Consider the following 12,500-nt stretch of genomic DNA (forward strand, 5'->3'; position numbering starts at 1 on the left):
TTGCACTTTAACATATTATTTTGATTGGTTAACCATTAAGAGAATGGTATATCAAGGGAAGTAATCGGTTAATTATATCCACTGTATTTAGATTAAATGGTTTCCATTGGTTGTGCTTAGTACAGTTTTCGTATAAATGGACACTCAACGCCTGTCAGACTATTGGGTTTCGTCTCAATAGACACTCAACACCTATCAGAGCTATTGGGTTTCGTCTCAATAGACACTCAACACCTATCAGAGCTATTGGGTTTCGTCTCAACACTATCCACTAAATGTGATCAAAGCGCTTTACAAGGGGTCCAACAGCAACACTTGACATTTAAGACGGGACAATACCTGAAGCTTGTTAGGCGATATAACAATTTTTGGACAGAGATAACGCTATTAACGGCCAAGTAATCATTTTACTCATGAAGACGGTGAGAGAATCTGAGTAAAGAGCCTTCTCCAAGGAATCAACTATGCGCCGAGATAACGAGGCTCGAACCCAGGACCTTCCGATCCGAAAGCGAGTGTCATACCACTAGACCACATAACCGCAATATTATAATATTCTAAATGACATATAATTATTTCAGTCATTGACCGCCATTTATGGTCGACAGATCAAATATCCTGTGTAGTAGTAGAATGTTTGACTTGGGCAAATACAGATTAATAAAAAAACAACAAACAAACCCGCAGACAATTGTACTGATTTAAGTAGTCTAGACAGACAGGACCTGTTAACGACCAACCTCGGCCGTTGAGTTCTTCCCAACAGAAGACCCCCAATAATAGGCTTTTGAACAAACGGGCTTTTGTACGACAATAGATTTTTGTTTTTACTTCTCCAATCCGTATAGTTTTTGAGCAACGACTTTGAATTTGCAATTATTATTGACCCGTCATCTCAAAACAATGAATTAAAAAAAAAAACAACAAAATAATAAAAAAATAATAAAAAAATAACTTGAGCTTTTATATAGAGCAATATTCACTGAACGTGCTCAAAGCGCTTTACAAGGGGTCCCTGACCAACAGTAACGCGAAACATGTAGAACGAGACATGACGCCTTTTAGGCGATATTACAATTTTTTTTGTGCACAGAGACAACGCTATTGACGGCCAAGTACTCATTTTACTCATGAAGACGGTGAGAGAATCTGAGTAAAGAGCCTTCTCCAAGGAATCAACTATGCGCCCAGGGAGGTTCGAACCCAGGAACTTCCGATCCGAAAGCGAGTGTCATACCACTAGACCATATAGCCGCAATATAATAATATTCTAAATGACATATAATTATTTCAGTCATTGACCGCCACTTGTGGTCGACAGGTCAAATATCCTGAGTCGTAGTAGAATGTTTGACTTGGGCAAATACAGATTTAAAAACAAACAAACAACAGACAAACCCGCAGACAATTGTACTGATTTAAGTAGTCTAGACAGACAGGACCTGTTAACGTCCAACCTCGGCCGTTGAGTTCTTCCCAACAGAAGACCCCCAATGATAGGCTTTTGAACAAATGGGCTTTTGTACGACAATAGATTTTTGTTTTTACTTATCCAATCTGTATAGTTTTTGAGCAACCACTTTGAAATTGTCATTATTATTGACCCGTCATCTCAAAACAGTGAATTAAAAAAAGACAACAAAATAATTAAAAAATAAAAAAAAAATAACTTGAGCTTTTATAAAGAGCAATATTCACTAAACGTGCTCAAAGCGCTTTACAAGGGGTCCCTGACCAACAGTAACGCGAAACATGTAGAACGAGACATGATGCCTGTTAGGCGATATTACAGTTTTTTTGCGCACAGAGACAACGCTATTAACGGCCAGTTACTCAATTTACTCCTGAGTACGGTGAGAGAATCTGAGTAAAGAGCCTTCTACCTGGAATCAACTATGCGCCGAGCAAACGAGGCTCGAACCCAGGACCTTCCGATCCGAAAGCGAGTGTCATACCACTATACCATATAGCCGCAATATTATAATATTCTAAATGACATATAATTATTTCAGTCATTGACCGCCACTTGTGGTCGACAGGTCAAATATCCTGTGTAGTAGTAGAATGTTTGACTTGGGCAAATACAGATTTAAAAACAAACAAACAACAAACAAACCCGCAGACAATTGTACTGATTTAAGTAGTCTAGACAGACAGGACCTGTTAACGTCCAACCTCGGCCGTTGAGTTCGTCCCAACAGAAGACCCCCAATAATAGGCTTTTGAACAAACGGGCTTTTGTACGACAATAGATTTTTGTTTTTACTTCTCCAATCCGTATAGTTTTTGAGCAACCACTTTGGAATTACCATTATTATTGACTTGTCATCTCAAAATTGTGTTGTGTGCGTTCTTGGGATGATCAGTCGCATAGTGAAAAGCTTCAAACGGAGATATTGACAATTTTAGTCAAGATGTCAATTTTTATGGAAAATGAGTTCTCATCAAAAATCGTTAAATAAAACATTTTTCTACATATTGATGAAATATTTTTAATGAATTCTACTCCTAGAATATTTTATTTTAATTTGTTATGAAGGTAATTATTATACTTAATTTCAACTCTTGTCAACTGTGGAAGCGATTTTCTCATAATTTGGGTTTCACACACTAGCCCATGCATATGACCATAACTTCATGAAAAATCAATCGATTGGCTTCAAATAAAGATTAAAAATACTCAGGAGACATAAGCAGCGTGGCTCAGTGTACGGTCTTTGCTTCCTACACGAAAGGTACCGAGTTCAATCACCTGCCGCTGCGTTGTGTGGTCTTGCGCAGGTCACCTCGCCAAAGCTCACTTCGCGGCGCTGCTCTGCGGCTAACGCCTGGGTAATTCCAGTCTTCCCCTGGAATAGACCCTAAAGACAAATTTCCCCTTGGGGAGGAACTAAGGGAATTTTATTTATTTATTTTATTATTTCAAAGAACACACACAAAAAAAAAATTCATAATGTGCCTGATTATGTCAGGGATGCTCATAATATGTGCGGACTATCTGGATGCTGAAAATATAGTGAATAGTCAAGTCTAATATTTTAAGATTTGGGGGGGCGAAGTGGCCGAGTGGTTAATTAAGGCATAGCACTGTGATCCGGAAGGTCCCGGGTTCGAGCCCTGCTTCAGACACTTTCCTTGTTTTACTTGTTCAAGATTATTAACCATCCAAATAATTGCTCATTGGAAAACTTGGGTGATTCCTGTTGACATCAAACATCTTGTTTAATATTCCTTCGTGAACTGCCTAGGCGACGGTATCTTTTGATGCTGTGGCAGAAGGGCTTAATTTAAAAAAAAATAGAATAATACGTGACCCATCGTCTCAAAACAGTCTTATGTCGGTATAAACCGGATGCTACAAAGCCAAAATTGATGCTAAACTGGTCAAAAATTTGAATTATTGGTATTGGTACCCTGAAATGTCATATCCATTCTGCTAAAAAAACATATAAACACAACCCAAGTCTGATATTTCTGGTTTTAAATTCAATCTTCAGCATCTTAATCATCCCGACTTAATACCGTTTTCAGTCGTAGGGTCACATATGATATTAATATGCGATAAGTCCACGTGTATTTATTATCAGATGTGATAACCCATCCTGTGATGGCCTTATTTTTGTAATGGAAATACTGTCAAATCAACTTAAAATATTATTCCGATTCAATTACAATATTGTCCGCTTATCAGACCTGCAAAACTGTGTACGTTGGACCAACTTTATAAGTTTTGTTGAAAAAATAACGACAAGTATTGGATTGTAAGCTTCAATTTATTAGACAAAGACAGATACTGTGGACGTTATTATTATTATTATTATTATTATTATTATTATTATTATTATTATTATTATTATTATTATTATTATTTATTATTATTATTATTATTATTATTTATTATTATATTATTATTATTATTATTATTATTATTATTATTATTATTTATTATTATTATTATTATTATTATTATTATATTATTATTCTTGTTCTTATTATTATAATTATAATAATAATTATTATTATTAATAACAATAATAACAATAATAATAATAATAATAATAATAATAATATAATAATATAATAATATATATACTATATATATATACTAACTACTACTATACTACTACTACTACTACTACTACTACTACTACTACTACTACTACTACTACTACTACTATACTACTACTACTACTACTACTACTACTACTACTACTACTACTAACTACTACTACTACTACTACTACTACTACTACTATACTACTTACTATATACTATACTATAATAATAATAATAATAATAATAAATAATAATAATAATAATAATAATAATAATAATATAAATAATAATAATAATAATAATAATAATAATAATAATAATAATAAATAATAATAATAATAATAATAATAATAATAATAATAATAATAATAATAATAATATAATAATAATAATAATAATAAATTAATAATAATAATAAATAATCATAATAATAATAATCATAATACTAATAATAATATTATTAGCCGGGCGGGGTCCTTTGACCTCCCATGGTGGGCAGGAGGTCACACTGTGTCTTCTATCTCCTTATATCTGTTTTCCGAGTTGCTTTCTGTCTGTGTCTTGGAATGGGATTACATAGTTTTGTCCCAGCCCTGGCTGGAGTTCTTAACTGGGAGGGAAACAGTCAAATTTATAGTTATAGTTTTAGGAGGTGATAATGTTTTTCCTTGTAAATCATCACTCTGTTATGTAGTGTTAGTTGTGTATTTTGTAAACATTTGATTGAATTCCTCTTCGTGAGATCCTATGCCGCTGGTTTCTGGATAATACTTTTAGGTGACCTCAAACTAAATACATTTGTGGCATCCTCTTGGAACCTAAATATGTTCACTATTTGTACCATTCCCCCTTTTCCTACATTATCTTGGGTGCGTTAATTGTAATTCTAGATCTTTTATAATATTCCATTTCCCCCCTTTTTTACTGGCGCTGATATAACTTAAAATGTGTCGCAAGCGCCATAAAACCCTTAAAACAAAAACAAAACATATTATTATTATTATTATTATTATTATTATTATTATTATTATTATTATTATTATTATTATTATTATTATTTTATTATTATTATTATTATTATTATTATTATTATTATTATTATTATTATTAGGATTATCATTACAATGAAAAGTAGAAAAAATATCTATGACACAACCACTTGTTCTTTTAAAGCCAATATGAGTTAATTAACATTTTTATTGTTTTCGTCCGACAGATCACATTATACAAGAGATAAATTGATGATCCAGCCAAACAACACTGGATAACTAAAATGTAAGTAATAGTAACATACATGTATAATTTATATGCTAAAAATTGATATCATACATTCAAAATTGGACCTGGGTAGACTTTAAATCTTTTTTTTTTTTTTGACATGGATTTTTTCCCTATATATAATACTTTACATTTCCAAACATTAAAATCCAAAAGCCATGTTGTATACCATTTGAAAAGTGAATTTATATCATTTTGGAGAATGTCATGATGCTCAGTTGTACTATAGATCTTCGTATCGTCTGCAAACAGTTTGATGGCAGAATTTATGCCACTTGGTAAATCATTTATATATAAAAGAAATAAAAGTGGTCTCTTTACACTTCCTTGGGGTACACCGCTAATGACATTCTTAAAATCCGACCCCACCCCATTGACAATGACCCTTTGTATTTGATTATTAAGAAAGTCTTTAATCCAGTTAAAGATATTCCCTTTAAATTCATATGCTTTTAGTTTAATGAATAATCTCTCATGTGGCACAGAATCAAACGCATTGCGGAAATCAAGATAAACAACATCAATGCATTGATCACGATCAATTAACATAAAAACAAACGAAAAAAAAAACAAAACAAAAAAAAAAAACCCCAAAAGAACCCATCTAAACAAGCAAAAGAAAAAAAATAAAACAAGCAAACAAAAAGAGAATATAACATCTCTTATAATAACGAAAGTTGCTCCTAGACTCCTGACCTCATTACTTGTGAAACTCTCTGTGATGTCTATTTTAATCAATTAATGAATGATTGCAAAGAAATTGCGTGTGTCTGGAAGACAGTAAATGGATCAAAGGCTGGAAAGGCATAGTTCGACATGTCGGTGGGATAATAAAGGATATGTTATTATTACTATGTATTCATTTTAGATGCCACACCAGTATTGATGCCAATTTCACGCATTTAATGCTAAGTTCCAAAATTTAAAAGTTGGCGTTAATATTATTATTATTATTATTATTATTATTATTATTATTATTATTATTATTATTATTATTATTATTATTTTTTTATTATTATTATTATTATTATTATTATTATTATTATTATTATTATTATTATTATTATTATTATTATTATTATTATTATTATTACTATTATTATTATCATCATCATTAGTGTTATCATCATCATTATTATACTTGGCATGTTTTGTAAAATTAATCCGGCAACCCTGGTGCACACGCACCGAGAAAAGTGAAAAATGGAAAGATATAATCTTCGGAAAATTTAATCGCGGGGTACAAAGTAAAATGGAAAAGAGCCGTGAGACAGGGATAAAATCTGGCAAATAGATACAAAGATAGATAAACATCAAAATACAAATAGACAAACAGATACAAAGATAGATAAACATCAATATACAAATAGACAGATACAAAGATAGATAAACATCAAAATAGAAATAGACAAACAGATACAAAGATAGATAAACATCAAAATACAAATAGACAAATAGATAAGCTTACAAAGATAGAAAAACATCAAAATACAAATAGACAAACAGATACAAAGATAGATAAACATCAATATACAAATAGACAAATAGATACAAATATAGATAAACATCAACATACAAATAGACAGATACAAAGATAGATAGACATCAAAATAGAAATAGACAAACAGATACAAAGATAGATGAGCATCAAAATACAAATAGACAAACAGATACAAAGATAGATAAACATAAATATACAAATAGACAAATAGATACACAGATAGATAAACATCAAAATACAAATAGACAAACAGATACAAAGATAGATAAACATCAATATACAAATAGACAAATAGATACAAAGATAGATAAACATCAAAATAGAAATAGACAAATAGATACAAAGATAGATAAACATCAAAATAGAAATAGACAAATAGATACAAAGATAGATAAACATCAAAATACAAATAGACAAATAGATACAAAGATAGATAAACATCAAATACAAATAGACAAACAGATACAAAGATAGATAAACATCAAAATACAAATAGACAAACAGATACAAAGATAGATAAACATCAAAATACAAATAGACAAACAGATACAAAGATAGATAAACCTCAAAATAGAAATAGACAAATAGATACAAAGATAGATAAACATCAATATACAAATAGACAAATAGATACACAGATAGATAAACATCAAAATACAAATAGACAGATACAAAGATAGATAAACATCAAAATACAAACAGACAAACAGATACAAAGATAGATAAACATCAAAATACAAATAGACAGATACAAAGATAGATAAACATCAAAATAGAAATAGACAAATAGATACAAAGATAGATAAACATCAAAATACAAATAGACAGATACAAAGATAGATAAACATCAAAATAGAAATAGACAAACAGATACAAAGATAGATAAACATCAAAATACAAATAGACAGATACAAAGATAGATAAACATCAAAATACAAATAGACAGATACAAAGATAGATAGACATCAAAATAGAAATAGACAAACAGATACAAAGATAGATAAACATCAAAATACAAATAGACAAATAGGTACAAAGATAGATAAACATCAAAATACAAATAGACAGATACAAAGATAGATAGACATCAAAATAGAAATAGACAAACAGATACACAGATAGATAAACATCAAAATACAAATAGACAAACAGATACAAAGATAGATAAACATCAATATACAAATAGACAGATACAAAGATAGAAAAACATCAAAATACAAATAGACAAGCAGATACAAAGATAGATAAACATCAAAATACAAATAGACAAACAGATACAAAGATAGATAAACATCAAAATACAAAAAGTGAGGCAGAAAATAAATATAAAAGCTTATTTAAGAACCAACAAGAGACTATAGATAGTATGCGCATGGCTAAGAAGCTCACACCATTGCCATCCGGAAGTTTAACGGACCAACGGACAAAACTATGTGTAACCTTAAACGTTTATAGTCTGGTTAATACCGTTTAGTGAGAATTACTCACAAACATGGAAGGAAAAAAGCAAACACAAATAAGCAAAAAAGAACAACAAAAAAACCAAAAAAAAAAAAAAAAAACCCCAAAAAAACCCAAAACAAAACGAAAAACAATAATATAGGCCTGAGTGACGTCATCGTTGTTCTATCTATACGTGTATGGTTTCGGGCTCAAAACCTATTCTCAGCCAAAAACAAAAACAGTTAAAACGATATTATTTAACCGTTAAATATAGAAAGTCTATAGACATGTTTTGTCATTGGCTGAAAACGGGATTTGAGCCCGAAAAATTTCGTGTGTATTATTTTGTTCTTTATTTTAATCATTACAATTACACACAATCCAAAAACTCCTGTCAGCTTAGTATTGTCACACAAGTCAAACGATGTTAATAAGCGTGGTCAGTGGCCGGATGGGTGACAATGATTATAGAAATGATGGGTGGTCCTGATACTCAGCACACATTATAACCCCACTCGACTCAGTAGGTGTGAATAAGTATCTATATATAGTCATGGATGTATATTGTAAGAGTTAGTGTCAGAATCATAAGATATATATATATGTATGTATATATATATATATATATATATATATATATATATATATATATATATATATACATATATGGGGCTATGTTGTCTTGTGGCGTGACACTCGCTTTCGGATCGGAAGGTCCTGGGTTTGAGCCGTTTCAATGTCTTCTGTGCATCTCGTTAGTCGACAAATCGAATGACCTTTTTTTTTTAAAGGACATTTTATATTGGCAATCTGATGACGTCCATACAAAAGATTAAGAGAAAGACACGGAGCGATAAAAAATAAAAAATAGGAAGAGAGAGAGAAAGAAAGAAAGAGAGAGAAGGAGAGAGAGAGAGAAGAAAGAGAAGAGAGAGAGAGAGAGAGAGAGAGAGAGAGAGAGAGAGAGAGAGAGAGAGAGAGAGAGAGAGAGATTATTATTATTTTTTTAAAGTAAGAAAACGCATTTTCCGATTAAGTGAGAAATAAATGACCAGTTTTGCCCAAGAAATTTTAAACCGAGGAATCCATTCTGCCTCCCCACCCCACCCCACTCTACCCTACAACCTCCCCTCCTCCAATATTATTCCTCGTAAGCGTATTTGTAACCATATAAAACACACATCATCAAGACGACATCAGCAAAACAAAGCTAAACAAAATCGCATAACATCTTTCCCCTTTTTGCACTTAATGAAGATGCTAACAGGCTTAAGAATAGGTTTTCCAGCCTAGAGAACAAAAACAAGATTTTTCTGTCTTCTTTTTTTGGAGGGGGGGGGGGGGGGGGGGTGGAAAGGGGGAAGGGGTGGTGGAGGAAAGAAGGAAGAGAATGAGAGGAGTGGATAGGCAAAGGACGGGCGGAGTTAAGAATTTGTTGTTCAGTTGTGAAGCCTGCAAAAAAAAAAAAAAAAAAAAAAAAAAACATAAAAAAACACAGGATTTGCCTTTCTTGTATTTTTCTTTCTTCTTCGTTTAGCACCTTTTTTAAACTCACTCAATCCTAGAGATTTTTGCTACTTTTCAGTATTAGACAAATGATGTATTAAAATGAACATGCACATAGATAGTTTTATTCAACTATCATTAACAATGTAACAATTAAGAACATTAGCTTTGATACTACGCCTATAATTTGTCCCATAAAAATGTAATAAATATATAGGCATGGGGTAAAAGTTACCCGGGTGTACTACGGATATAGTCGGTGTTAGGGTTGAGTGAGTTTATATAATAAAAATGGAGCAAGTCTCATGTCTTCGTCCTCCTGTGATCAATGTTGGTTCATTATTATGATGGTAGCGAGTGTTCACAGCAGAGACGCGCACTTGTAAAAAAATAGAGCTTTTAAATATAGCTTTCATATAGCGCAATACCCATTAAATGTGCTCAAAGCGCTTTGCAAAGGGTCTCTGACCAATAACAACAAGTAACATGTAGAACGAGACATGACGCATGTTAGGCGATATTACATATTTTTTTCCGACAGAGACAACGCTGTTTACGGTCAGGTACTCATTTTACACCTGAGTACGGTGAGAGAATGTGAGTAAAGAGTCTTTTCCAAGGACTCAACTATGCGCCGAGCGAGGCTCGAACCCAGGACCTTCCGATCCGAAAGCGAGTGTCACGTTACGTGTTGCTGTTGGCCAGGGACCCCTTGTAAAACGCTTTAAGCACGTTTAGTGTATATATTATATAATATATATATATATATATATAACAGCTCGTATTTTTTTTAAAGGGTAATTTTCTCTACGAAGGCTAGGGATTGGCTGCTTTGAGAGAGGAGATGATAATCGGCCGTACTCTGGAAAAACCAATATTTTAAAATTTGGCCAGAAAACAAGCCCTTCAAATATCGATCAATTTAAATGACTCTCATCTTTACAAAAAAAAAAAAAAAAAAAAAAAAAAAAAAAAAAAAAAAAAAAAAAAAAAAAAAAAAAACCCTCTTAAACCTGTGAATATAAAACAGACTTCCCGAAGTCTCAGGTTTGAGCGTTTTTACCAAGTTGAGCGTCATTTAAAGTAAATTGGTCAATATTTATTTGAAGGAAGAGTTTTCTGGCCAAAATTCAAAATATGGATTTTGCCAGAGTTGGGCATTTATATCCGTATCATGACAAATCCTGGTTATATTTATGAATATTACATGCAATTCCAATATTGCCATAATCTAAAAAAAAAAAACAAAAAAAAAAAAAAACAAAAAAAACCCACTCGAATTTATAATTTTGGTTAGAAATTAAATGTCCTTCAAATATAAGATCGATCGATTATAATGACCTTCATGTTAGGCAAACACTGTGATCAATGTTAGTTCATTATCATGATGGTAGCGAGTGTTCACATCTGAGACGCGCACTTGTAAAAAAATAGTGCTTTTAAATATAGCTTTTATATAGCGCAATACCCATTAAATGTGCTCAAAGCGCTTTACATTTATTTTCTAACAAAGTATAAATTCGAGTGTTTTTATATTTTTTTTTTGGAGATTATGGCAATATTGGAATTGCATGTATTATTCATAAATATAACCAGGATGTGTCATGATACGGATATAAATGCCCAACTCTGGCAAAATCCATATTTTGAATTTTGGCCAGAAAACTCTTCCTTCAAATAAATATTGATCAATTTACTTTAAACCTGGGACTTTAAAGAAGACTTCAGGAAATCCCATGTTTGAGAGCTTTTCCCTCCAAGATGAGGGCCATTTTAATCAATTGATGATGGAAGAATAGAATGGCTTTTCTGGCCAATTTTTGTTTTGTTGAAAAAGTGTTTTTTTTTTTTCACAGGACGACAGAATACAAGATCGTGACAAGATCTCATCTCTTGGGCTAAAAATAAATCAAGTAACGATTGTTACATTTAAACAAACGACGGTTTTAAAATTGAGCATTTAATCTATATAGAGCAATATCCACTTAAAGTGTTCGAAGCGCTTTCCAAAGGGTCCCAGGCCAACAGCAACAGGTAGCATATAGATAGTTTGAAGTTGACGTCACTCAGGTCTTTGTTATTATTTTTTGCTATCCGCGTTTATGAGAAATTCTCACTTAGTAGTATTAACCAGACTATAAATGATCATAATTACACACAGTTTTGTGTGTTGGAGAGTTAAACATCCGGATGGCAATGTTGTGAACTTCTTAGCCAAGCGCATACTATCTATAGAACGAGACAGAACGCCTGTTTTGGTGATATTACAATTTTTTTCCAACAGAGATAACGCTGTTGACGACCAGGTACTCATTTTACACCCGAGTACGCTGAGAGAATGTGAGTTTAAAGGGCTTTTTTTTTTAAAAAAAAAAGGAATCAACAATGCATCGAGCGAGGCTCGAACCAAACCCATCACCATCCGATCCGAAAGCGAGTGTCATACCACACAAAAGAATCCGTGGCTTAGTTGTTGGTTTTGTGATTCTCTTGACTTGTATGATCAAAGTTGCCGTATCTGAATAAACTCTTTCCTTACCAGCCATTTTCAGGATTTCCCCCAAAACTTATATATATATTTTTTATCACTCAAACACAATATCATTAAAGTTCTTCCGATGCATCATTTCTTTAGCAACACATGCTCTACAACACACTGTTCATTTTAATTAAATTCTTTGATGTACAAAAGAAATTTGAATAAGAAAAATGTTGG

The 12,500-nt window shown here is 32.0% G+C and overlaps 1 protein-coding gene across 4 annotated transcripts in view; it reads left to right on the forward strand.

Annotated features, from left to right (window-relative positions):
* The window catches only part of LOC144980498 (C-C chemokine receptor type 1-like), a 300,720-nt gene that overhangs the window by 54,949 nt on the left and 233,271 nt on the right, over positions 1–12,500 (forward strand). For 3 of the 4 annotated variants that reach the window (XM_078928120.1, XM_078928119.1, XM_078928122.1), the window contains exons 3-4: positions 5,273–5,331; positions 11,641–11,697. The gene's annotated coding sequence lies outside the window, so the exon portion shown is untranslated. The remainder of the gene's footprint in view (positions 1–5,272; positions 5,332–11,640; positions 11,698–12,500) is intronic. The other variant, XM_078928121.1, reaches the window with a different exon arrangement.

This window comes from Berghia stephanieae, chromosome 10 (assembly GCF_034508935.2).
Source record: "Berghia stephanieae isolate SIO BIC M18660-M18661 chromosome 10, UCSD_Bste_1.3, whole genome shotgun sequence".
NCBI lineage: Eukaryota > Metazoa > Mollusca > Gastropoda > Nudibranchia > Aeolidiidae > Berghia > Berghia stephanieae.